Below are 9,538 nucleotides of genomic sequence, written 5' to 3'. Positions count from 1 at the left end.
CTCTATATGTATATAGAGCAATGATCTCATGCAACGGTTGTAGCATAGTATAATGCAACGATATTTTTAGATGAATAATTTTTTGTTTATAACTTTAAAAATCATTTTTTTTTTTTCTAACAAAAAAGACTCTATATGAGCAATGATTTATAAATTCAAAATCACTTTTTTCTTTTTTTAACAAAGAAGACTCTATATGGGCAATGATTTATAAACTCAAAATCATTTTTTTCTTTTTTTAACAAAAAGGACTCTACATGAGCAATGATTTCATGCAACTATTGTATGGTAATATGATGCAACAACTTTAAAAAACCATCTTGTGGTTATTTGTTTGATCCAAAGTTTGAAATATATACTCTTTTTATTCTAATGAACAATTAGAAACAAAGGAAAATTTGAAAACACAGCCTAAAAAGTACTTTTTTAACCCAATTAACATAGGCTGTTCATTTTGGTGAGATACTTAGATCAAGGCTTTAGAAAGAATTTTTCATTTCCAATTTTTTTGGATGGCTATATTATAATTAGATGAAGAATATATATATTAGAAAAGTCTTTCCAACGCCTATATGAATAGTGATTTCGCCTACCTTCATCACTGTCCAAATTTTATCGCGCGGTCACAATTGTCTGGTAGTATTTTATTTTTCATTTTTTTTTTTACAAATTAGAATGACCTGAAATTTGAAGGGTATGTACATCTTACTGAGGCTCATCTAATAAAAATATAAAAAACATTATTCGTAAAAATAAATTGATCAAAATACCCCTGAAACTTTTTGGAGGTATTTTGGTCAATATTTTCATGTAAAACATTTTTTTTTATAATTTTCGAAGATTTCTCTATTTTTTATGAATACACGCTTCAAATTTTAGGTCATTCCAATTTGTATAAAAAAAAATGAAAAATAAAACATTACTGGACAATCGTGACTGCGAGATGAACTTTGGAGGTGATGAGGGTAGGCGAAATCACTGTTCATTTTCACCTATAGGTATTGCGTAGTGGTTTCCACATATATATATATATATATATATATATATATATATATATATATATATATATATCCTAAAAATATCTGTGATCATTTCAAGAAGCTATAAAATTTTGTGAGTGGATTCCATGTCAAGGAAGCGATGGCTTCAATTCTGTGAATTCCCTGCAAACGTAACAGTTGCTACATTTGTATATGTTTTCTTCATTTTAATAATGGCCTTTCTCCCCCTCTAATCCACCTTTAACTGACCAATCCTCAACTCTTTTGCTAATTGATGAACAGTTATACAGGTTCCTCCACTACTTAATGGAACTGATTGTGTTTTGCATTTGTTTTCTCATGTGAAAATTTCTTATACCCTAATTGTAGAATTGAAAGAAGGGTGAAGTTTCAAATTTCCTTGCTTGTGTAACTTTATGATGTGGGACTGAGCAAAATTTCGGACTTCTTCTAGACCCTTTTGTGCTTTGCTAGAAGTTTTCCTGTTTGAGAATCAAATCCTGTGTTTTACAAGTGAAAGAACCGGAAACTACATCAAATCATTCGAGCAGTGCCAAACCGAGTCCACTCGATCAAGGGCGCGCAGCCTTAGGCCGAGTTACCCCCCAATTTTGTGTACATCTCAGGGATATAAAAATAATCTCAAAAATTATAAATTTTTTTAAATATAGGATTATTTTATGATCTTTTTGTGTATGATTTGAATGTATTTTGCAATGATTTGTATGCGTTTTTTTTTTTAGAATTACTTTTTTATATTTTTCTCTTTCCAAGAATTTTTAAAATGTCCCAGAACCTACTAAAGAGGACATTCTATAATTGAGATTTTATAATGACTTAATAATCACCATATGAGTATTCTTAGTATTTAAAAGAAAACAAAGTGGTGGGGTGGATTGTCCACCCTCCGATCCTAATTCTGATTGACATAATCGAAGATCAGGCAAAAGTGAAATAAAAAAAGAGGAAAAACAAAAAAATTAAAATATAAATACTATGTGCTTAGAGGTTCAAGGTCAAAGGTTTGAATCCTCCACTCGTTTTAGGTCTTAAACAAACAAATCATATAAATATCTTTACTTTTGAAGTGCATTCCACTGGGTTCGAACCTCAGGCCCAAGGTTGGGGTATGCTGACCACCGGTGCCTGCTAATGTTTTTGTTAAAAATTAGATGTATTATAGTATATATACTTAAAACACTGATCTAGCTCAAGAACTAGATTGGTTTTGGACAATTCTAGATCTAGATCGGCGACTTTTTAAATACTAAGTTAAAAATATCCTTTTTAATTTCTAAGCTCTTAAATCTGACGATCAAAAATTTTGGATCATTGTTCATCGCCATTCTCCTAGGACATTTATTTTTTCAATCAAATGTAAAGTGCATTTCTATTTCTATTTCTTTTTCTTTTTCTTTTTTTCTTCTCTTTTGTTACTACACTTGAGACTACATTCGGAAATTGTGAGGTTGAAAAGGTACTTCTAGATAGGGATTTACTTGAGGGAGGAAATGCATGGTATGCCCCCACTGGAGAATATAATATTCTCTCTTGGGTGGTCATAGTGGTAGGATGCCAGCACATAACCGCATAGAGTTCTATTCTTGTCAACGTCCCAAGACAACATTAAAAAAAAAGAAAGAAGTAAGAACAATATTTTAACAAAAACATAACCTTCCAAAATATTTCAACTCAAGATATTTTGGTCGCGGAGAGGGTTCATGTGTTGTACGTAAAAGCTCTAAATCCGACTGATTTATTTTTTGGTAAATAAAGTACGATAAATAAAGCACGAAACACATATAGCAAGAACACAAATATTTATGTGGTTCACTGCAGAAAGACGACATCTATGAGAACGGTAAACTGAAATCCAATGAAAGTTACATCAAAGATTTTGGAACAAACATTGATAAAAACATAGTCGAACAAACCCTTTTAAATCACTCTCACTTCCTTTTTTTTATTTCTGGCAATCATTATCGAAAACACCAGATAGAGAGGCAAGAACTGTCTTTCTCTCCAACTAAAAAGAAAAACAACCCAAAATATTTATGGGACCACTTTTCTACAAAAAACAAGTCTCTCAATCTTTTGGAGTCTACAAAAGGCACCATCATGTTTTTCTCCATAGGAAGCTATCTTCTCTTTAAGAGGAAATTTTGCACTCTCAATCTTCGGGAGTTTACAAAAGGCACCATCATATTTTTCTCTATAGGAAGCTCTATTCTCTCTAAGAGAAAATTTTGCATCTTATGCACAGGAGGCCCTGCCTCCCTCTCTCTTTAGATGAAACCACAATTCCCATATGATGACCTAAATAAGGCGCATAAATTCTCTACACTTTCATCTCATATATATAAGATTAGGAGTACATACTAAATAGAAAATTTTCTCTCGATCTCTACATATATCTCAAAACCAAAAGATATATCCAAGAGGCCAAAATTTTTGAAATTCTATTTCCCGTAGGAAACTTATCAATATCAATATCAATCTCAATCCCACATAATATAGGAATATCTCAATAAAACCAAAATATATATCCAAGAGTCATAATCTTTTGAAATTTTATTTCCCGTACAAAACTTATCAATATCAATCTCAATCACACATAATATGGGAATATCTCAATCGCTCATAATATGGGAATATCTCAATCCCACATATAGGGTTTCCTTATGTAGGTCAATCTCACATACATGATTTTCTTATGTGGTAATTTTGGATAGCACCAAATCCAACAATCTTTACCTTGATATCAAAATCACCTGCTTACCATATCAATATCCATAGGATAGCTTTATGAATTCTTCATCTTTTATCAAATAAATTTATTCATCATTCTTGTTAAAACAATAGTGTTTTCCATCAAATTTCTTCACCTCGAACTTCGTACTCGAAACTTTTACTGTCATACCGAAAACCCCAAACCAAGGCTCTAATACCACTTGTTGTGCGCAGAGGCTCTAAACCTAACAGGTTGAGTTTTTGGCAAATAAAGTACGAGAAATAAAGCATGAAACACTTACTACGAGAATACAAATATTTATGCGGTTCACTCCATAAGGACTACATCTACGGACACGATGAACTGAAATCCACTGAAAGTTACATCTAAGATATTAGAACAAACCTCGACCAAAATACAATCGAGCATACCCTTTTAAACAGCTCTTCATTCATTTTCTTTACTTCTGGCAACCATTACCGACAACACCAGATAACGATGTGAGAGTTAACTTTCTCTTTAACTAAAAAAGAAAACAACCCAAAATCTCTATATGAACTATTTCTCTACAAAGTACAAGTTTTTTAATCTTCGGGAGTCTACAAGAGGCACCATCACAATGTTTCTCTCCATAGGAAGGTTACATTTTATAGAAGCTAGCATTTTATGCACATGAGGCCTTGTCCCCATCTCTCGCTAGAAAAAACCATAATTCCCATATGATGACCCAAATAGGGAACATAAATTCCCTACACTTTCATCCCATATATAAAATATTAGGAGTCCATATTAAATAGAAAACTAATTATAGATCTTATATATATCTCAAAACCAAAAGATATATCCAAAAATCTTAATCCCATATATATAATATTAGGAGTCCATATTAAATAGAAAACTAATTATAGATCTTACATATATCTCAAAACCAAAAGATATATCTAAGAATCCTAATTTTTTTGGATTTTTAATTCCCATCGGAAACTTATCAATATCAATATCAATATCATTCCTACATAATATATGTATATCTCAATCCCACATAAAATATTTCCTTATATGGGTGATTTTGCATAGCATCAAATCCCACATCCTAGTCATTGCCTTTTATTATTTAAAGACCCAATTTTAGTGCATTGCAACCCGTGACAAAAGTGATGAAGCCCAATAATCTACACTGTCTAATTACATTGGACGGTTCAGATTGCACTAAAAAATCTAGACTAAGGACATTTTCCATGCATACGCACGGGCCATCAGATGTGAGGGTCTATATAACAACAATAAGCTAGTTTTCTTATTTTAGAACTCTATGCTACTTCGTCTTCTAATGTGAATGCTGAATGCTCTTGATCAGTGGTTTAAAAAGCAGATCAGTGACCAAGATCGGGCATCTCAAAAACCCATTTGGATCGGCGAATCGACGATCCAGATAGGGAATCGGTCGGATTAAACCTGAAAAAAATCTGAAAAAATTATTAAAATTCATTATAAATATTGTTTTTTAGGAATTTGATAAAAAATGAGGGTACTCTATTAAGAATTTTCATTTCTTTGCATGAATATGCAAATATTGATATGTTCTTTCCCTGCATAAACTCCTATTTACCATTTAATTTACATCACATAAAAGGATAAACATAGAATTATCATGGATTAAGTATATCATCATACATGAACTACAATAGAGCATACAATTCGTAATATACGATCTAAAAATAAAATGACAGACGACGTCGTTCTGCATCTTGGTCACGTAGGTGCAATTGATTGAATTCGTGTGACAATTCATTGATTCGTTCTAAAAACGAATCATCCAAATTAGTGGGCACCTGACTATACCCAAATCCCTGAGTGTTAGTATTTTGTTGTAGTCCTAATCCAAAATCCCCGAAGCTGACCCATCCTTCATGCTCACCTACACTATCATGCTCATCCCTACCCTCTTGTTGTTGGGACCCGATATGTGAATAATTTGGCTGGGGTTGGGTAGCCTCAGAATCATCATCTCTCTCATTTTCCCTTAGACCCCCTTCCACTCTCCCTCATTAGGTGCAATATCACCGACATCTCCGACAAATTGTGGATATGTTGGCGGGCTGCTTCCTCTTTCATGCTGCTCATCACTTTATTCAAGATCTTCCTCATCGATAGCCTCAAGGAACACTCTATTGTGCAACACTAGCTCATCTTCTTCTACTACCCATTGTTCTACTGTGTCTGTGATAAATATTGTGTCTAAATCTATCGGCTCATAGTCTTCAAGCTTCCTTCTTATTTTTAGCTCTCGAAAGTTTAAGTTGTAATGAACGTAGACTAGTTTATGAAGCTTTTTCGAAGCGAGTCGATTCTTCCTAGTAGTGTGCAACCATTGGACCGTACTCCAGTTTCGCTCATAGCCAGTAGCAGAACATGTCTAGGAGAGCACATTGATTGTTATCCTCTTTAGGTGAGGTGCACCACTACTATATATCTTCCACCATTCAGCTGGATTAAAATGCAAAAAGCATTGTAAGGGCAAGATTAATTCATAAGATTAAATATATGAATGAACAAAATATTAGTTAGGGGATAACCTAGATCCATCTTAGTTCGAGAATTCCTAGCAAGTCTAGTTCCGAAGGATCCTATAGCATCCCTATACATAGCAAGCTAAAACAAAATATTTCGTTTTAGTGCATTATTCATCACAAAGATAACAACTCATTCAAGTTCTTACCCAAATATTAAATAATACCTCGTGTATTGCTGCTACTTGGTTTCGATGGCTTCTCTCCAACCTGGCAATAATGTATCTGACCCCTTCCATAATCTTGCGGGGATGTTCAAGTGTCAAATAGAAAAATTTTAGGTTGAAGTAGTAACCTAGAAAATATATAGATAGAAAAATGTCATTTAAAATTTCATAAAAATATAATTTAGAATGAAACATTCTAATGAAATAAATATATATTTACCTGCATAATGAATTGGACGTCCAAATTTGGTGTGTTCCACCTTCTTTCTATAATCTCGATCACTTTACTAGCAAAACTACACTTCTCCCCAATAGCTGATTTGGCCCTCTCGATACCTTCATAAAAGATGCCCATTGTAGCTTTCTTGTCAGTATCCACCATTCTTAACACCGTGACCAAAGGGACAGTGGCCTCTACGATACAAGAACATCGAGACCAGAACCTCCTATTTGATACTATGTCGTCCACTTTTAGCCCGGTACTGGACTTCGAGAGGTGATCATTTAACCACTCTTCACTGGTAAACAATATCTTTAATGTACCTTCAGATTCTCGAATGGAGTCCACAGCCAAGTAATCTGTCGTAAAGAGGGTTATGGCAGGCTTGACTATCTCTTTTTTCTTAGACTGTTATCTGAACAAAAATAAAATTTTAGAATGGTTATATATAAATCTTGACACCAACCTTGCTTCTTGTAGAGTCTCCTTCACAATTTTGATCTCACTGATGTCCTCTAGTATAAGATTGATGCTGTGTGCAGCAAACCGGGTCCATATTAGATGCTTCATCTTATCCATCAACTTGCTGCCCGCAGAAACACATTCACGCACATTGTCCGTAATAAACTGGACTATATGTTTATCTCTCACCTGCTCCACTATCTGATCATATAGTCGTACAAAGAAGTTTGCATCTTTCTTCATCCCTGATACGTCTTTGCTAGACAAAAAAGCTGTACCTTTTGGGGAATAGGCCAAGAAGTTTAAAAACTAATTTTTGCTAACTTTATTCAACCAACCATCACTCATGAGAGTAATGTCTGTTCTTAGCCAACTCTGTTTATAATCTTCAATCCACTTTCTAACTTCCTCCACCTCTTCATCCAATATTGGCCCACTGAGCTCATATGCTGTCGGGAGTTTTGCCTCAGGCCCGGCTCTCTAGATTGTGTTGACCATAGGTGGAAAATATGGGCTATTGGCTATAACAAATGGAATCCCTTTATCATAGAACCATTTACCAACATATCTGCTTTATCGTACCTTTTACCATGCCTTTGAGGGTCATCTGTTTTGACTTAGGCTTTGAGAGAAATGGGTCTATAAAACCGTAACCTGCAATACTGGCACTCCTAGATAAGCTAGAAACAATTTCTTCAACATCTGATTCCTCTTGATACATATTGGCACCAATCCCTCCATACATAGTTGAGCTGAGCCCGACATACATACTCGAACTAGGTCCGCCATGCATGTCTGAGCTAGGCCCACTATGCATGCCCATGTCATAACCACCAGGCATTCTAAACCCGCGTTCCCTCAAGTATGTTTTCTGTAAACTCATTCTAGTGGTCATCTGCAAGTCATTATTATATTGCTCTTCTAGATCATTCCCACTTGATGGCATATATAAACTAGCTATCTCCTTATCCATCTTCTACTTTGCAATTTTTTTACTTTTGGTAGCCTTGAGAAATGTCGTCATCTGCTTATTTACATTATTATGGACACTATTGCAGGTAGAAACATCTCCCTTAACCCCTGCCAAGTGTTGCTTGAACCTTTGGCAGTAATTACAAATAATTTTGTCTTTTTTGTTGGGATCAAGTTTGACCCCATGTTGCCATACAGGGTCTTCCGCAGATCTTATCATGGTTTAACTGTTTTAATATGTAAAAGGTTAAAAATTAATGTCACAATTCAACATGAAAAATAATCACCATGTGTAGTGATAATATGTAGGCGTAGTTCATGAAGTTATATTTGTTGTTAATGCAAAATATTTATATTGACAAAAATATTTTAGTTTCTACCGAGAAAAATAATTTATTTATGCAACATTATAGATAAAAATAGCCTATATCAGCTACTACATATAGAATAAAAAATTTACATCGATATAGTATCAATAAAAAATATATTTATAATGGTATAGTAATTCACAATGCCAATACATATGGACTTGTCACAAATATTCATTTCGACAAACATGAATTAGTTCCTACAGAGAAAAAAAAATATTTATGCAATAATATAGATAAAAAAAAGTCTGTATAAATCACACTTAGAATCAATAAAAAAATTACAATAATATAGTCATCCATAATGCCACTACACGTATATTTGATACAAAAAACATTTACAATGATATAGTCATTCAAAATGCCACAAATAAAATTTACAATGATATAGTTGGCACAATCCCAACTCAATTGAAATGATCACAAATAGTTGTACATCTCAATTACAAATATGCAAGATAATATAATAAAAAATGCAAGCTCCAAACATGGCTACAAGTCAATTATCAAGAACATACATTTTTTGCATTAAAAATTTAATAATATAATTGAAAAATGAAAGATAATATAATTATCATGCATGCCACGATTTTTTTATAATGATATTCACTTTAATTCCTCATGATAATACAGTTTAACAACAAGTATTTTTTGCATTAAAAATTTTAAAAATTAAAAATACATTTTTAATGCAAAACGGCATTAAAAATATAATACAGTTTAACAACATGTATTTGTTAATGTATTTTTTTGCATTAACAACAACTTAAAAAATACAGTTTTGGATTAAAAATATAATAACATGTATTTTTTTGCATAAATAATCTATCAACATGCAATTTTTTGAACTAAAAATTTAACAATAAAAATTAAAAATATTTTTTAGTCCCCCATGATAATAAAAAACTGGTCACAATTTTTTGGAAAATCACGATTTTTCAAAAAAATTGATCGTGAATAATTAAAAAAAAAAAAAACGCAGTTCGTCACAGACCCATCTAACATTAGTCATTCCAAATCAAAAATCCGCCTCAAATCGAATAAATT

Source organism: Amborella trichopoda, chromosome 11, assembly GCF_054954075.1.
Source record: "Amborella trichopoda isolate Santa Cruz 75 chromosome 11, AtrichopodaSantaCruz75HAP2 v2.0, whole genome shotgun sequence".
NCBI lineage: Eukaryota > Viridiplantae > Streptophyta > Magnoliopsida > Amborellales > Amborellaceae > Amborella > Amborella trichopoda.
Note: the sequence above shows the minus strand (reverse complement) of the source record.